The sequence below is a fragment of the Budorcas taxicolor genome, chromosome 17 (assembly GCF_023091745.1).
Source record: "Budorcas taxicolor isolate Tak-1 chromosome 17, Takin1.1, whole genome shotgun sequence".
NCBI classification, from domain to species: Eukaryota; Metazoa; Chordata; class Mammalia; order Artiodactyla; family Bovidae; genus Budorcas; species Budorcas taxicolor.
In genome coordinates, this window is record NC_068926.1 from 63,136,063 (window position 1) to 63,155,364 (window position 19,302).

The 19,302-nt window shown below is 45.1% G+C and overlaps 1 non-coding gene across 1 annotated transcript; it reads right to left on the bottom strand.

The window, feature by feature from the left end:
- Positions 1 to 13,581: 13,581 nt before the first annotated feature.
- TRNAG-UCC (transfer RNA glycine (anticodon UCC)) lies at positions 13,582 to 13,653 on the bottom strand. Its single transcript has one exon. It is a non-coding gene; the product is annotated as a tRNA-Gly (tRNA).
- Between the last annotated feature and the right edge of the window lie 5,649 nt (positions 13,654 to 19,302).

Sequence of the window (19,302 nt, forward strand, 5' to 3'; positions counted from 1 at the left end):
CCCACTGTGCACAAGCCAATCAGCCCTTAGGTTAAACCTCCTGACTTCAAGTTCAAGAATTTGTGATTTACCTTGGAAGTAATGATCTACCGTGGAAGTAAAAAAACCAATCAGAAATCCCCACACAACCCTATAGAAGAGGATAACCAATCAGTAGTCCTTCAGCCTGAACACCCCCTTTGTTACCCTTTCACCTGAATATTCCCTGTATAAGCAGTGTAACCCAAAACTTGGGGCTCCTCTCCTTAGCCGCTGCGTCGGTAATGGTGGGAGCCCCAGCTCAAGCTTGGTAATAAAAACTCTCTTGCTTTTGCATCGGATACCGGCTCCCTGGTGGTCATTGGGAGATTTCGCGACTTGGGCATAACAGTACCATGTCCTCCAGTTCACTGGTGAAAAACCCGGGTCTCTGAGCCAAGGTCCAGTATGTGCACTCCTGGACTTCCAAAAGCTCATAGGTCTCGGGTCTCCCTTTCCAGTTGCGGGGGCGGGTGGGAAGGGGGGTGGCGCAGAAGTCAGTTCAGTCACTCAGTTGTATCTGACTCTTTGCAACCCCATGGACGCAGCACGCCAGGCTTCCCTGTCCATCACCAACTCCCAGAATTTACTCAAACTCATGTCCATCAAGTCGGTGATGCCATCCAACCATCTTATCCTCTGTCATCCCCTTCTCCTCCCGCCTTCAATCTTTCCCAGCATCATGGTCTTTTCCAAGGAGTCAGCTCTTTGCATCACGTGGCTAAAGTACTAGACTTTCAGCTTGAACATCAGTCCTTCCAATGAATACCAAGGACTGATCTCCTTTAGGATGGACTGGTTGGATCTCCTTGCAGTCCAAGGGACCCTCAAGAGTCTTCTCCAACACCACAGTTCAAAAGCATCAATTCTTCAGTGCTCAGCTTTCTTTACAGTCCAACTCTCACACCCATACATGACTACTGGAAAAACCGTGGCTATGACTAGACAGACCTTTGTTGGCAAAGTCACATCTCTGCTTTTTAATATGCTTTCTAGGTTGGTCATAACTTTCCTTCCAAGGAGTAAGCGTCTTTTAATTTCATGGCTGCAGTCACCATCTGCAGTGATTTTGGAGCCCCCCCCCAAAATAAAGGCTGTCACTATTTCCATTGTTTCCCCATCTATTTGCCGTGAAGTAATGGGACCCGATGCTATGATCTTAGTTTTCTGAATGTTGAATTTTAAGCCAACTTTTTCACTCTCCTTTTAAAGAACTTTTATCAAGAGGCTCTTTAGTTCTTCACTTTCTGCCGTAAGGGTGGTGTCATCTGCATCTGAGGTTATTGATATTTCTCCCAGCAATCTTGATTTCAGCTTGTGGAGGAATCAACCATGAACCCTCAGTTTCGAGCAGGGAGCAGGCCTGCCTTAGTTGAAGCTTCTCCAGCTCAGAACTGAATGTTGAACTTCACCTGAGGTCCCCTTGAACCTGAACTACACAGATGGGTTGCAAACATGTTGCTGTGTGCCTCTCATTCTAGGATGGTTTCTCAGACTGAATTTGTTTTTTTGTGATATTGGCACTTTTGTAGTGTACAGGCAGGTTAATTTTTATTTTCTTTTTGAATTATGAAAGCATAACACATTTACAGGAGACTTGGAAAATACAGAACGAGGTTACATAATAGTTCCACTGTATATTACAGGTTTTTTTTTTTTTTAAGTAGATCAGGCTGGTTAATCTTGCAGACTGTGTATCTGATGTTATTGATATTTCTCCCAGCAGTCTTGTTTCCAGCTTGAAATTTATCCAGCCCAGCATTTCTCATGATATACTCTGCATAGAAGTTAAATAAACAGGGTGACAATATACAGCCTTGATGTACCCCTTTCCCAATTCAGAACCAGTCTGTCCATGTCCAGTTCTAATGGTTGCTTCTTGATCAGCCTTACAGGTTTCTTAGGAGACAGGTAAGGTGGTCTGGTGTTCCCATCTCTTTAAGAATTTTCCACAGTTTATTGTGGTCCACACAGTCAGTCTTTAGCGTAGTCAATGAAGCAGAAGGAGGTGTTTTTCTGGAATTCCTTTGCTTTTTCTAGGATACAGTGGATATTGGCAATTTGATCTCTGGTTCCTCTGCCTTTTCTAAATCCAGCTTGTACATCTGGACGTTCTCAGTTCACATACTGTTGAAGCCTAGCTTGAAGGGTTTTGAGCATTACTTTGCTAGCATCAGAAATGAGCACAATTGCACAGTAGTCTGAACATTCTTTGGCATTGCCTTTCTTTGGGATTGGAATGAAAACTGACCTTTTCCAGTCCTGTGGCCACTGCTGAGTTTTCCAAATTTGCTGGCATATTGAGTGCAGCACTTTCTCAGCATCATCTTTTAGGATTTGAAATAGTTCAGCTGGAATGCCAAAAAGTAAAAAACAAACAGAAGGCAACTCCCATACCCACTGATTTGAATTTTTTTTTTTCTTTTGACCGCTTGTGTGATCTTAGTTCACCAGTTCCCCTCCCCTCAATAGGAGTGGGAACACCCACCCCTACCCCCACCCTGCTCCCTGGGGTGGAAACTGATTCTTAACCCTGAACCTCCAGGGAATTCCTCCATCACCATTGATTTTTACCTTAGTTGCATTGTAGTCTCAGAACATTTTCTGCATTATTTAAATTCTTTGAAATGTTCTGAGATTTGTATCACGGCCCCAGTCATCTTCTATAAAGACTGAATGTTTTCTGAAAGATTTTCTCTTTCCCCACATTGGTGCATTTAGCCCCCGTTCATTTATTTTGATTTCTCTATGATATCTCCCTGTGCGAATATATTTAGGTAGTTTCCAGCTTTTCTCTGTTATAAACCACGATGCGGCGAACATTCTGGAACGTGTCTCCTTGTTCCTGTGTGAGAGCTTCTGAGTGTTTAAATAGAAGTGGGCTTGCTGGCCTCACGCTGTTGGTTGCTTCAGCTTTGGCACCTGCCAGACTGCTCTGCACTGTTGTTCCACTGGCACACAGCCTCCTAACGGGGGAGGAGAGTGTCCGTCTCTTGGTACCAGCAGACTTGGCGATTTTTCTTCATCCTCATTGTGATTTTAACCTGCATTTCCCTAGTCGATAGAGGAATTGCCCAGCTTTTCACTGTTTATCGGCCATTCTGGTTTCTGCTGTGAATTGCCAGTTACATCCTTTGTTTCTTCTATGGGTTGTCTTCTCCTTGTTGATTTTTTAGTATTTACTTTTATTTATTTGGCTGCATAGGGTCTTAGTTGTGGCACATGGGCTCTAGCTCCCTGACCAGGGATCGAACCCAGGCCCCCTGCATTGGGAGAGCAGAGTCTCAGTCACTGGACCACCAGGGAGGTTCTTCCATGTATGTGTTTTGGATGCTAATCACTTGCCAACTGTAGAGTTGCCAAAAGACTCCTTCCTTGTGTGACTTTGACATTTTTATGGATTTATATTTATTTATGGCTGTGCTGGGTCTTTGCTGCTGTGGGGGGCTTTTCTCTAGTTTCGGTGGGTGGCCCTCTCGTTGCAGGGCGCCCCCCTTGATGTGAAGCAGGGGCTCTGGGGTGCATGGACTTCAGAGTTTGGAGCACGGGGCCTGAGCAGTTGTGGCTCCTGGTTCTCGAGCACAGGTTCAACAGTTGTGGTGTGTGGGCTCCGTTGCTCTGAGGTTGCACGTGAAATCTTCCCGGACCAGGGATGGAACCGGTGTCTCCTACTCTGGCAGGTGGATTCTTTATGACTGAGCCAACAGGGACACCCTTAAACTTTTTAAAGTGGTTTCACATTTTAAGGGCGTCCCTGGTGGCTCAGATGAGAAAGAATCCACCTATAGTTAGGAGACTCGGGTTCAATCCCTGGGTTGGGAAGATCTCCAGGAGAAGGGAATGGCTACTCATTCCAGTCTTCTTGCCTGGAGAATCCCATGGACAGAGGAACCTGGCGGGCTACAGTCTATGAGGTTGCAAAGAGTCGGACATGACTGAGTGATTTTCACTTACATTTTAACGTCCACTTCGAAAATTAAAAACAAAAACAAAAACAACCTTTCAGAACTTTTATCTAAATGTTTCAGACACACATTTCATGATAAAAAGTGACAGTTTCCCTCTGGGGAGCAGTTTGGGTACATCTTTCCAGACCTTTTCCTGTGCATCTAGGATCAGTTATTTACTTTCCTCTCAAATGGGATGAATACTCTGGGTATCATGTGGCCTTTACACCAAGTGACCTCTGTGTACGTCTCCTTAGGACAAAGATTTTCCCCTGTGCCTACACATGTATAAACATGCATATACACGTATACAACCTGCCACCACCCCGCTCCGCCCCGATCTAGGAGTTGCCTAGCACTGAAGGGAGAACCAACCAGCCAGCTTGTCTACACATATTCCTTTTTAAAAAGGTTGCGGTAAAATATGCGTAACATGGGGTTTACGATTTTAACCATTTTTAAGTGTACAGTTCAGTGGCCTTATGTATATTTGAAACAGGAGGGAAAAGGGCAGGGCATAGCCTTTAAAAGAATGACATAAACTGGTCAGAACTGATGGGGTCCTAGAGGGTGGAAGATTTAACTTGACCTTGAGCCTCATTATACACTCATTGTGTATACATTCAGTTCAGTTCAGTCGCTCAGTCGTGTCCGACTCTTTGAATCGCAGCACACCAGGCCTCTCTATCCATCACCAACTCCCGGAGTTCACTCAGACTCACGTCCATCGAGTCAGTGATGCCATCCAGCCATCTCATCCTCTGTCATCCCCTTCTCCTCCTACCCCCAATCCCTCCCAGCATCAGAGTCTTTTCCAATGAGTCAACTCTTCTCATGAGGTGGCCAAAGTACTGGAGTTTCAGCTTTAGCATCATTCCTTCCAAAGAAATCCCAGGGCTGATCTCCTTCAGAATGGACTGGTTGGATCTCCTTGCAGTCCAAGGGACTCTCCAACACCACAGTTCAAAAGCATCAATTCCTCGGTGCTCAGCCTTCTTCACAGTCCAACTCTCACATCCATACATGACCACAGGAAAAACCATAGCCTTGATTAGACGGACCTTAGTCGGCAAAGTAATGTCTCTGCTTTTGAATATGCTATCTGGGTTGGTCATAACTTTTCTTCCAAGGAGTAAGTGTCTTTGAATTTCATGGCTGCAGTCACCATCTGTTAGCGTGTGCTAAACGACACACCCACAAGTGCCATGGCAGTTCCAAGGGCAACTACAGAAGAGCAAAACGTGGGTGATGGCCCCATTTCTACAAATCTCCACTCCTCCAAAATATTTGGAATAATCCTCCCACTCATTGGGCTTCCCTGGTGGCTCAGCTGGTTAAGAATTCGCCTGCAATGAGGGAGACCTGGGTTCGATCCCTGGGCTGGGAAGATCCCCTGGAGAAGGGAATGGCTACCCACTCCAGTATTCTGGTCTGGAGAATTTCACAGACTGTATAGTCCATGGGGTCGCAGAGTCCGACATGAATGAGTGACTTGCACTTTCCACTCATTAGCCTATGAAATTAGCCAGCCCATAAAAACTAACCACCCTGTATTTCAGGGCCTCTGGCCTTCTGAGATGGCCCACACCCTCTCTGCAAAGTGTGTTTCTCCCAGGGACACTCTTGCCTTTTGAATCCCGTCTATGAAATGTGTGTCTCTCTCTGTTTTAAATTGAAGTATAATTGCTTTACTATGTTGGGTTAGTTTCTGCTGTAGAACAAAGTGAGTCAGCAGTATGTCTACATACATCCCCCCCGCCCCTGCCTCCCACCGCACCCCTCTAAGGCATCACGGGCACTGAGCTGAGCTCCCTGCGCTAAGCAGCAGCTTCCCACTAGCTGTCTGTCTTACACATGGTCCTGCGTACATGTCAAGGCTACTCTCAGTTTGTCCCACCATCCGCTTCCCGCTCTGTGTCTATAAGTCTCTTCTCTACGTCTGCATATGTATCCCGGCCAAGCTGATGGTTCATCAGTACCATCTTTCTAGATTCTATATATATGGGTTACTATATGATGTTTTTCTCTTCCTGACTTCATTCTATATGACAGACTCAACAAGTGACCCAATTTCATTCCTTTTTAATGTTTGCATAATATTCCATTGTATATCTGCATTACATCTTCTTTATCCATTTCTCTGTTGATGGACATTTAAGTGGCTTCCATGTCTTGGCTATTGTAAATGTTAGGTAGGTAGAACAGGGAAAAGGAGTCCAAAATGGCGGTGGCTACAAGACAAGGACGGGAAAAGCCCGCAAAAATGAAACAAAAGAAGGTCCGAGGACCGGAGTGAGGACCTCAGGTAAAACAAACAACACTCCTGGCTGGCCCAGTTTACACAGGACCGGCCCAGGGAGAGAAACAGATAAATAGAGGAGCCAAAGCCAGCTCTCGCTCGCTCCCGCGCGCTGGGGCGCCCTTCTCCTCGTGTCTAGATCGATGTGCCCTCACGCCTTGAAGATGGGTTTTCCTGCTATCTTCTAAATAAAATAGAGCTGTAACACGGAGTTGTAACACTGATTTGTCTAAGAGCTATAACACGGTCTATCCAAGACCTGAGAGCTGTGACATGCCGAGGGGCCTTTAATGTCCGTCACTCCAAATCTTTGTTGTGAGGAGACAAAAAATCGAAAAACATACACTCGCGTGACATAAATAGCACTGCAACAAACATTTGTTGTTTAGTTGCTAAGTCATGTCTGATTCTTTTACGACCCCATGGACTGTAGCCCACCAGGCTGCCCATGGGATTTCCCAGGCAAGAATACTGGAGCAGGTTGCCATTTCCTTCTCCAAGAGACCTTCCTGACCCAGGGATTGAATCCAAGCCCCCTGCATTGGCAGGTAGATTCTTTAGCACTGAACCACAAAAGGAAGCCCCCCATGAACACTGGGGTGCATGGATCTTTTCAAATTACAGTTTTCTCAGGGTATATGCTCAGTAGTAGGATTGCTGGGTCATATGGTAGTTCTTTTAGTTTTTTTAAGGAAGCTTTGTACTGTTCTCCATAATGGCTATATTAATTTACATTCCCACCAATAGTGTAAATGCTCCGCACCTTCTCAAGCATTTATTGTTTGCAAATTTTTTGATAATGGCCATTCTGACCACTGTGAGGTAGTACCTGCTTGTGGTTTTGATTGACATTTCTCTAACAGTTAGTGATGTTGAGCATCTTTTCCTGTGTTTGATGGCCATCTGTATGTCTTCTTTGGAGAAATGTCTACTTAATTCTCCCACCCATTTAAAATTTTTTTTAAAAAACATTTGGCTGTGTGGGGTGTTAGCTGCAGCATGTAGGATCTTCCATTGAGGTGCACAAACATTCTGGTTGTGGCGGGCGGGCTTAGTTCCTCTGCTGCGTGTGGGATCTTAGTTCCCTGATCAGGGATCAAACCCACATCCCCTGCATTGCAAGGCAGATTCTTGACCACTGTTACCACCAGGGAAGTCCTGGGTTGTTTGTTTCTTTGATATTGAGCTGCATGAACCGCTTCTATATTTTGGAGATTAATTCTTTGTCAGTTGTTGCAAATATTGAAATGTGTTCCTTTCATCACTCCTTATCACTTTGCCTCTCACTTGTTTCCTTCTACATTGAGACGCAAAGAACCTGAGCTTCGTTAAGTCCTGAGATCAGGTTTGTGATTTTATTTAAAGACAGTGCATTTGAATCCCAGCCCTTGAGTTCAAGTCCCAGTGTGGGTTTTGGCCAGAGTTCGAGTCCCACCTGAGCTGTGCAGTTTCATACTCACATTCTTGGGCAACCATCACCACTGCCCGTCTCCAGAACCTTCTCTCCTTGAACTGAAACTTTGTACGCATTTAACAATCCCTCCCCATTCCCCACCTTTCTCAGCCCCTAACAACCACCTTTCTACTCTCTGTCTCTATGGATTTGACTCCTTTGGGAACCTAATGTAATATGATCATACAGTACTTAGCCTTTCGTTGACTGGCTTATTCCACTTAGCATAGTGTCCTCAAGATTCACTCGTGTTGTAGTGAGTATCAGAACTGCCTTCTTTTTCAGGGTTAAATAATATTCTATTGTTTGGATAGACGTTTGTTTTTCCCCCACACTGAGCAGTTTGCAGGATCTTAGCTCCCCAACCAGGGATTGAACCTAGGCCCTTGGCAGTGAAAGTCCTAACCACTGGACTGCCAGAGAATTCCTAATAGGCCACATGTTGTTCATTCATTTATTGATGGACTTTTGGATTATTTCTACCTTTTAGCTATTGTGAAGAATACTGCTGTGAACATGGATTGTGTAAATATCTGTTTGATTCCCTGCTTTCAATCCTTGTGGTTGTATACCCAGAAGTGCAATTGCTGAGTCATTCCCTGGTAGCTCAGATGGTAAAGCGTCTGCCCACAATGCCGGAGAGCTGGGTGGGGAAAATCCCCTGGAGAAGGAAATGTCACCCCACTCCAGTATTCTAGCCTGGAAAATCCCATGGACAGAGGAACCTGGTGGGCTGCAGTGCATGGGGTCGCAAAGAGTCGGACACGACTGAGCGCCTTCACTTTCACTTTTCACTTTCATAGTAATTCTCTGTTTACGTTTTCTGAGGAATACTGTTTTGCATAGTGACTACATTTTCCATTTTTACAGCAATGCACCAGAGTTCCAATTTCTCTACATTCTCATCAACACTTGGTATTTTCTGTTTTGTTTTGTTTTTGTGGGTTGCTCATTTGATAATAACCATCCTAATAGATTGAAGTGGTCTCTCACTGTGGTTTTGATTTTTATTTCCTTCATTGCTGGATGTTGATCAGCCTTTCGTGTGCTTACTCATTTGTGTACCTTCCTCAGAGAAATGTGTATTTCAGTTCCTTTGCCTATTTTTCTGGAGAAAGCGATGGCACCCCACTCTAGTACTCTTGCCTGGAGAATCCCATGGATGGAGGAGCCTATTTTTCAGCTGGATCATTTGTCACTGAATTGTAGGAGTTCCTTGTATTAATCTCTTATCAGATATGTAATTTGCAAATATTTTCTCCCTTTTCATGGGTTGCCTTTGAGAGGGTAACAGGCAGGAAGGCCAGGGGTCTCCAAATGGAGGAAATAGCCTGCAAGTGTCAGACATTTTTAATCTCTCTTAAGCAGCAGGAGGAAACAAAGTAGCGATATTTTTTCCTTCTCTATACAAATTTAAAAGGTTTCTCTTAAAATTCTGTGTTGCCATGACACCTGGTTTCACCTGAAGTTAACAAATGCCTTTTTCTTATGGAAATGTTTATCTTAGGCTATGCTAATGTACTATGCATTTACCCCAAACTCTGTCTTCAAGTCGGTTTGGCCTTTTGGGCTCAGAACCTACTTGATAAACCAGTATGTTATCCACCGATATTGTTCCTCTAATCTATGTAAATGACACTATTTGTATGGTGCTCTGCCCTTCTTCAAGATTCAAGTTAATCCTTTTATGGCCCAAGATGAACCATTTGGAGCCAAGATTATCCCAAAATACATCCTATGGGTGAGGGGCCTGGTGCCATTCTAAGTTTTGAGACATTCCTTTCTTTCATTAACAGACTGCTGATAACTATATAACATCCAGCTAAAGGCTAGCAGGGGGGTACTCTTTTGCCCCCTTCTGATGCCTATGTCAGAAGCTTTCTCTATCTCCTTTATACTTTAATAAAACTTTATTACACAAAAGCTCTGAGCGATCAAGCCTCGTCTCTGGCCCCAGATTGAATTCTTCTCCTCCGGGGGCCAAGAATCCCAGCGTCGTAATTCAACAACAACCTTTCGCCTTCTTACTCTTTTTCATTGTTATTGTTTGTATTTATTTCTTTATTTGGCTGCACTGGGTTGGTTGCAGCCTGTGTGATCATCCATCTTCATTGTGGAATGTAGGATTTTTAGTTGCAGCATGTGGGGTCTAGTTTCCTGACTCGGGCTCGAACTGGGGACCCTTGCACTGGGAGCGTGGAGTCTTAGCCACGCGCCACCAGGGAGGATCCTCTTACTCTGTCGATGGTGTCTTTTGATGTACAAAGATTTTTCATTTTGATGAAGCCCCACTTATCTGTTTTTGCTTTCCGTTGCCTGTGCTTTTGTCATATCCGTGAAGTTGTTGCCAAATCCAGTGTCATGAAGTTTTTAGAGTTTTATAATGTGGACTCTCATACTTAGAATTTTGATCTATTTGGGGGTTAATTTTTGTGTCTAGTGTAAGGTAAGGGTCCAACTACTTTCTTTCACCTGTGGATATTAAATTTTCCCAGCACCATCGTTGAAAAGACTGCCTTTCCCCATTGAATGGCCTCAGCACCGTCCTCCTACACCTGTTCTTCTCTGCTCTTTACACAGTCGTCCCTTCGCAGAGTTGGCTCAGGGCTGGGCTCCCTCGGATGATTCTCTGTCCTTCAGAGGCGGAGCGGTGTCTGCAGAGGCGGACAGAGTGGTGCAGAGCCCAGGGCTTTGCCGCAGTCTGAGTGTCTGCTGCAGGCGGCGTTCCTGCAGTCCTCCTGCCTCACTGTCTTTGCTGTTCCCCAGTGGCACCTGGGGCCCTGGTCCTCACCTGGACAAGCTCTGAGACTGGGCTCTAGGAACGTTCGTTGCTGCTGCTGTTCACTTGCTCCATCGTGTCCGACTCTTTGTGACCCCATGGACTGCAGCGCTCCAGGCCTCCCTGTCCATCACCAACTCCCAGAGCTTTCTCAGACCCATGTCCATCGAGTCAGTGATGCCATCCAACCATCTCATCCTCTGTCATCCCCTTCTCCTGCCTCCAATCCCTCCCAGCATCAGGGTCTTTTCCAATGAGCTGGCTTTTCGCATCAGGTGGCCAAAGTGTTGGAGCTTCCGCATCAGCATTAGTCGTTGCAATGAATATTCAGGATTGATTTCCTTTAGGATCGACTGGTTTGATCTCCTTGCAGTCTAAGGGATCCTCCTGATTAATGACGTTACTGTGTAGGCTTAGGGCATTAGGGGTGCAATGGAGCAGATTTTCAGACGTTTCATGTAAACATTAAGATTTAGGATGTGCACCTGATGTCTGCTCTGGAGCCCTGCATTTTAGTTACCACGGCTGGTCATGTAGCAGGAACATGTCTGTGTGACCATCTTGTGAGTCTTTTTTTTTTGTAAGCTTGACTCTTTTTTTTTTTAATTAATTAATTATTTTTTTAAATTTTTATTTTTACTTTATTTTATTTTACAATACTGTATTGGTTTTGCCATACATTGACATGAATCCACCACAGGTGTACATGCGTTCCCAAACATGAACCCCCCTCCCACCTCCCTCCCCATAACATCTCTCTGGGTCACAACCGTGCACCAGCCCCAAGCATGCTGTATCCTGCGTCAGACATAGACTGGCGATTCAATTCTTACATGATAGTATACATGTTACAATGCCATTCTCCCATATCATCCCACCCTCTCCCTCTCCCTCTGAGTCCAAAAGTCCGTTATACACATCTGTGTCTTTTTTGCTGTCTTGCATACAGGGTCGTCATTGCCATCTTTCTAAATTCCATATATATGTGTTAGTATACTGTATTGGTGTTTTTCTTTCTGGCTTACTTCACTCTGTATAATCGGCTCCAGTTTCATCCATCTCATCAGAACTGATTCAAATGTATTCTTTTTAACGGCTGAGTAATACTCCATTGTGTATATGTACCACAGCTTTCTTATCCATTCATCTGCTGATGGACATCTAGGTTGTTTCCATGTCCTGGCTATTATAAACAGTGCTGCGATGAACATTGGGGTACATGTGTCTCTTTCAATTCTGGTTTCCTCGGTGTGTATGCCCAGCAGTGGGATTGGTGGGTCATAAGGTAGTTCTATTTGCAATTTTTTAAGGAATCTCCACACTGTTCTCCAAAGTGGCTGTACTAGTTTGCATTCCCACCAACAGCAGGGAGTCAACAGCTTGACTCTTTAAAAAAAAAGAAGTTTTAATAATTTATTTGGTTGCTCCGGGTCTTAGTTGCAGCATGCAGGATCTAGTTTCCTGACCAGGGATCAAACCTGTGCCCCCTGCACTGGGAGTGTGGAGTTTTAATTGCTGGACCACCAGGGAAGTCCTGTGTGTGACCTGTCTTCTTATAAGAGCTCTGTTCCAAGACCTGAGTGGCTTTCCCTGCTGGGAGCCAGCACGGGAGATCCCACCCATAATAAAGTTATGTGGAAGAGATCTGATAAGCAAGGCTTCAGGCCTCAAGGGACCCCCCTGGACCTGCCCGTGCATCTACCCCCAAAACCAGAATCTATCTGTCTTACTATTTCGTGCCTTTCACCAACTCTCCTGACATTAAGAGGGGGCTATCCCCAACCACCTTTCTCTGGAGAAAATCAACATTAGGGCTCTAGCTAATAAGTCTCTTGGACATGATGGGAGTATTTCAAATCAACCCCCTCGGTTGGCATTGGCAGGTTTATCCAGACTCTTGCAGCTACCCATATGATTGTTCACAGCCTCCCAACTGTGAGAGGCACGGAAGCCTAAAACGTAGAGCCTTTCAAAGAGTTAAAAGTTATTAGAGTAGTGCTGGTGTAGGATTTCATTATTGGGCCAATGCCTGTTGCTAAGTTCCCATATCTCTTATCCATTGTGCACCTGGGAGTGGGTTAGTTAACATAGTTGGAATGTAAGAAAAACAAGTGTAGCCTTGAAATTAACCACATCAGACCTTTGAGCTAATTGGGTCTTTCTTTGTTGAAACTCACTGCACCTTTGCTCCGTTAGAAATGTAACCCTGCTTAGCATTTTCTGAGGCTGATATAGATTAGAAATATGAAGAAAAAACACTTTGAGGGAAAATAAGTTTTCTGGTTGAGCAGCCTTTATCAAAAGAGGGTCATGAAATGTCCACAGGCCTCCAAGGCCAGAAGATAATGTACACAACATCATTTGTGGGAAAGGTATGCAGAAAAAACCCTGGCTTCAATAAGGGCAAAACTGCTGGAGTGTTTGGGCTGATTCTGCATGATCTTGCATCTTTCATTTCCCTCTATGTACAAGTCAACGTATAAAAGTCCCTTTTTAAAATAAAGTTACGGGCCTTGCTCACTGAAGAAGCTTGGTCTCCCTGTGTGTTTCTTTCTATCTTTCTTTCTTTCTCTCTCTTACTCTCTTTTTCAGGCTGATCCCTTGGAGCACAGAGGCACTCTGCATTAATATCAGCCTCTTTCTCTCCTCTATTTTCTTCTCTTCAACATTCTTTCATTATCTCTCTCTCTAAATCATTTGCTGATGCTGTCACACTTTGGATACCCTGGATCCAACTGGGGCAGGACCCCGGCATTTCCCTGGGCAGATAGCTCACACGTCTATGGTTGACAGAGGGAACTAATCTCAGAAGGCCCTTGGAAAGTGCTGTTCCCCAAAGATGTGGCCGGCGGGATGCTGAGGAATGGTGTTTGAGTCTCCTGTCCATCACAGCCACCTTCCGCTACCTCCTAACTGGATCTGGCTTTCCCTGGAGGCTGCCACGCGGGGACATGGCATGTTGGAGGGACCTGCTGTGCTTGGTCTGTCTCAACATCAGTTTTAGGAACCACCCCTCCTACTTCTGGCTGCCCCGCCCCCTGCCCTTTTTTTTTTTGGCTATGCCCCAGCACTTGAGGGATCTTAGTTCCCCGACCAGGGATCGAACCTGGGCCATGGCAGTGGAAGTGCCGAGTCCTAACCATTGGACCGCCAGGGAATTCCCATGCCTCTTCTGGCCTTGATCTGCCCTCTGCTAAGACCTCATGCTCGCACAGGTCACGGAGCGTGGGCAAGGGGAGCAGGAGAGAGCAGAAACCTCCCCTCCCCTTGCTCCTGGCTGCCACGGGGCTGCTGTTATGATTGCCATTTGTGTACTGAAGGTTTTTCTTTTAAGGGAGGGGCATTTTTATGTATGTATTTTGGCCGTGCTGGGTCTTCGTCGCTGCATGGGCTTTTCTCTGGTTGCGGCTTCTCGTTGCAGTGCTCTCTCTCGTTGCAGACCGCAGGCTCCAGGGCAGGGCTTCAGTAGCTGTGGTGACGGGCTTAGGTGCCCTGCAACATGTAGCATCTTCCTGGTCCAGGGATCAGACCCGTGTCTCCTGCATTGGCACGTGGACTCTTTTTCTCCCCTCTTTGGAAAAGGAGTATGTCAAGGCTGTCTATTGTCACCCTGCTTATTTAACTTATATGCAGAGTACATCATGAGAAACGCTGGACTGGAAGAAACACAAGCTGGAATCAAGATTGCCAGGAGAAATATCTATAACCTCTGACATGCAGATGACATCATCCTGATGGCAGAAAGTGAAGAGGAACTAAAGAGCCTCTTGATGAAAGTGAAAGAGGAGAGTGAAAAAGTTGGCTTAAAGCTCAACATTCAGAAAACTAAGATCATGGCATCTGGTCCCATCACTTCAGGGCAAATAGATGGGGGAACAGTGGAAACAGTGGCAGGGTTTATTTTTTTGGGCTCCAAAATCACTGCAGATGGTGACTGCAGCCATGAAATTAAAAGATGCTTACTCCTTGGAAGGAAAGTTATGACCAACCTAGATAGCATATTAAAAAGCAGAGACATTACTTTGTCAACAGAGGTCATCCAGTAAAGGCTATGGTCTTTCCAGTAGTCATGTATGGATGTGAGAGTTGGACTATAAAGAAAGCTGAACGCCGAAGAATTGATGCTTTTGAACTGTGGTGTTGGAGAAGACTCTTGAGAGTTCCTTGGACTGCAAGGAGATCCAACCAGTCCATCCTAAAGATCAGTCCTGGGTGTTCATTGGCAGGACTGATGTAGAAGCTGAAACTCCAATACTTTGGCCACCTGATGCAAACAGCTGACTCATTTGAAAAGACCCTGATGCTGGGAAAGATCCAGGGCAGGAGGAGAAGGGGATGACAGAGGGTGAGATGGTTGGATGGCATCACTGACTCGATGGACATGAGTTTGGGTAAACTCTGGGAGTTGGTGTTGGACAGGGAGGCCTGGTGTGCCGCGGTTCACAGGGTTGCAAAGAGTCAGACACGACTGAGCAACTGAACTGAACTTGGTTCTTTTTTTTTTTAAGTTATTTTTAATCAGAGGATAATTGCTTTACACTGTTGTGTTGGTTTCTGTAATACATCAACATAGTATACATATGTTCCCTCCCTCTCGAACCTCCTTTCCATCCCTCTAAGTTATTATGGAACCAGGTTGAGTTCCTTGCATCACACAGCAAATTCCCGATGGCTATCTATTTTACATATGGTAATATATATTTTTCAGTGCTACTCTCTCAGTGAATATATGATATTTGTTTTTCTCTTTCTGACCTACTTCACTCTGTATTACAGGCTCTAGTTTCATCATTAGAACTGATTCAAATCCATTCCTTTTCATGGCCGAGTAATATTCCATTGTGTGTGTGTGTGTGTGTGTGTGTGTGTGTGTGTGTGTGTGTGTGTGTGTGTGTGTGCATACCACAACTTCTTTACCATTCATCTGTTAATGGACATCTAGGTTGCTTCCATGTCCTGGTTATTGTAAATGGTGCTGTAATGAACATTGGGGTACATGTGTCTTTTAGAATTGTGGTTTTCTCAGGGTATATACCCAGTAGTGGGATTGTTGGGTCATATGGTAGTTTTATTCCTAGTTTTTAAAGAAATCACCCTACTCTTCTCCATAGTGGCTGTATCAGTGTGCATTCTCACCAGCAGTACAAGAGGGTTCCCTTGTCTCTACATCCTCTCCAGCATTTGTTGTTTGCAGATTATTTGATGATGGCCATTCTGACTGGTATGAGATGATACCCCATTTTTGCTTTGGTTTGCATTTCCCTAATGATGAGTGATGTTCAGCAATTTTTTCATGTGCTTGTTAACCATCTGTATGTCTTCTTTGGAGAAATGTCTGGTTAGGTCTTCTGGCAAGTGGATTCTTAACCACTGGACCACTAGGGAAGTCCAAGCGAGGGATGTTTTAATAGCCTTTGAGATACTTGTGGGTCTTTAATTACTGTGTTTGTTTGGCTGTGTCAGGTCTCAGCTGTGGCTCTCAGGATCTTGGTTACATCAGCCGGGATCTTTAAGCAAAGATCCCGAGACTGCTCAGGCTTCAGTAGCTGTCGTGAGTCGACTTAAGTTTCTCCAAGATATGTGGGATCTTTGTTCTCTGACCAGATATCGAACCTGTGTTTGCTGCATTGCAAGGCAGATTCTTTTCCCCTGGGCGACCAAAGTGAAAGTCGCTCAGTCGTGTCCGACTCCTTGCCACCCCATGGACTATCAAGGCCATGGAATTCTCCAGGCCAGAATACTGGAGTGGGTAGCCTTTCCCTTCTCAGGTGTTTATATTAAATGTGTTCGGTTGGCTTAAAAGTGAAAACCACTTCATCTGAACACCACCACCACCACCAAAATCTAGTTTCTATACCACAGATGACCTCTGCCTGCATTTGAACTTCATATAATTACGGTTCAATGTGAACTCTTTGGAGTCTTTTTTTCACTCGGCATTGTCTGGGGGATTCATCTGTGATGTCAAAGTATGGTGAGCAGTTTATTCTTTTCTCCAAGCTGTGTATTAACTGTGTGAATATGCCGTGAGCTATTTATGCATTCTGCCGTTGATGGGTTTGTAGGTGGTTCCTAGTTTTTCACTCTTACAGATCATGCAGATATGAGCATTTTTTTTGCCTGTGTCTTTTGAGACATAGCTCTCAGTTATGTTGGCTGTATGCCCGGGGGGAGTGGAATTGCCAGTCATGGGGCACGGATATGTTTAGGGGTTACTGGGCACCGTTTCTCCACAGCGGTTCTACCTATTTACTCCCCTGCTCACAAGAGGGACAATTCCAGCAGCTCCATGTCTCAGCTGACCCTTGTTATGAGATGCCTTTTTCAGGGCAAGGGGCAGGTCTGTGTTTAAAATTCAGTTTTAAGACGTTATTATTATTATGGCCTCACAGCATGGCATGTGGGATCTAGTTTCCTGACCAGGGATCGAACCTGCCCTCCCTGCATTGGAAGCATGGAGTCTTAACCCCTGGACCATCAGGGCAGGAAGTCCTATTATCATTATTCTTATTTGGAGCAGAGAAAGATTTATTGCAGGGCCGTGCAAAGGAGAACAGGCAGTTTGTGGTAAAAAAAACAAACAAATAAGCCCCAAGCACAACTAAACCTAAGACTTTATTTCTAGAGCAGTTTTAGGTTCCCAGTAAAATGGGGAGGAAAGTAGTGAGATTTCCCATTTCCCTCCCCGCCACGCAACACTCGCAGCCTCCACCATCGTCAGTGTGCCCACGAGAGCGGGACTTTGTCACTAGTCACGGCCCTAGGGTGACACGTCCTTACCCAGAGTCCAGAGTTTATACCATGGTTCACCCTTGGTGTTACATACTTTGGACAAGTGTGTAATGACACAGACCCTCCTTTATAGTATCATATGGTGTTTTCCCCCAGAGGGCAGGTTCTTAACTGTTTTTTCAATTTGTTTTAGACTAACTGGTCTAGTCCTTTTTTCTCCCCACTCTGCTTCTTCTAGGATCAATTCTGTTAATTTCTGTTTCCCCAGAAAATAGACCATTTGACATATACTGTTTTCATTTTATAGTAATTTTTTCCCAAAATACAATATGCAAAGATTAAATCGTATTACAAGTCTTCTAACAAAACAAAACCCTTGGTGTCCTGCCTCACCTTCTCACTTTCCCAGAGAAGTGGCTCAGTACTGATATATATATGCTTCTTAAAAATAAGTGAATGCTGACGTTTACATATTTATTCCATTTAGGCTGGGTTTTTTTTTACATATTTATTTATTTGGTTGCATCTGGTCTTAGTTGGGGCGTTTGTTGTTGTTGTCAGTCCCTAAGCCGTGTCTGACTCTGCGACCCCATGGACTGGCTTCCCTGTCCTTCACTGTCTCCCGGAGTTTGCTCAAATTCATGTCCGTTGAGTCAGTGATGCTATCAAACTATCTCATCTTCTGCCACCTCCTTCTCCTTTTGCCTTCAATCTTTCCCAGCATCAGGGGCTTTTCCAATGAGTCAGCTCGTTGCATCAGGTGGCCAGCGTATTGGAGTTTCAGCTTCAGCATCAGTCCTTCCAATGAATATTCAGGGTTGATTTCCCTTAGGATTGACTGGTTGGATCTCCTTGCAGTCCAAGAAACTTTCAGGAGTCTTCTCCAGCAGCACAGTTCAAAAGCGTCATTCTTCAGTGCTCAGCCTTCTTTATGGTCTAACTCTCCTCATACGTGACTACTGGGAAAACCATAGCTTCGACTACATGGACCTTTGTCAGCTAAGTGATGTCTCTGCTTTTTAATATGCTGTCTGGGTTGGTCATAGCTTTCCTTCCAAGAAGCAAGCGCCTTTCAATTTCACGGCTGCAGTCGCCATCTGCAGTGATTTTGGAGCCCAAGAAAATAGAGTCTGACACTGCCTCCACGTTTCCCCCTTCTATTCACCATGAAGTGATGGGACTGGATGCTATGATCTTAGTTTTTCCATTATTGCATTTCAAACCAGCGTTTCCACTCTTCTTTCACCCTCATCAACAGCTGTGGCCTGTGGGGTCTTTTGTTGCAGCATGTGGAGCCTAGCTTCCTGACCAGGGGTCGACCAGGCCCCCTGCATTGGGAGCGCACAGTCCTGGCCACTGGATCACCAGAGAAGTCCCTGAGTCCATTTCTCGATGCGAAATTTTTGAATTTCCTTGTTGATGTCCCAGTTGTAGAGGCTGAAATTGTAGCACTCTTTCCCCAAACCATCCTCCCCACCCTCTCCCTCACATTCTGTCTAGTTTACTGTCTCCATTCTTGGCCTAGTTAGTACTCAATGTCAACCCTTGTCACGCTGAACCAAGTCTGATTTCTTTTTTTTTTAAACAATGCTCTTTTTTTCCTGGAGTTAGTAATTGCCTCATTTTCCTGTTTATTAGCTCTGTGTATCTATCACTAAGTTTTCCCATCTCTGCAACAGAAGGAAACAGATCTTCTGATTATATTTTCTGCATATTCACACACATCACTTGTCCTATAGGTTCTGAGTTTTTCTTGGTACCATCTCTTCAGAAGGCCTCCTGTGTTGGTCCAGGACCTTCAAGAAGGGACACCAGGGTGAGACTAAATGTGCAGGGTTGGGGGGGCAGGGTTATCTGGGGAAATACCCAGAGAGACAAGGAAGGAGCTGGTCAAGGCTGCAAGGACTCCAATGAAGACGAGTAGCAGAGAAGGGTGGACAGAAACTCCCGAGACGGCCATGCATCCCCAGGAAGTTTCCGCAAACTTCCTCAAACCAAAGTTGGCTCAGAGGCGTCCTGGGTCCCCCAGCAACCAGCCTGCCTCTGCATCCCTCATGTCCTGTGTCCTCGGCAT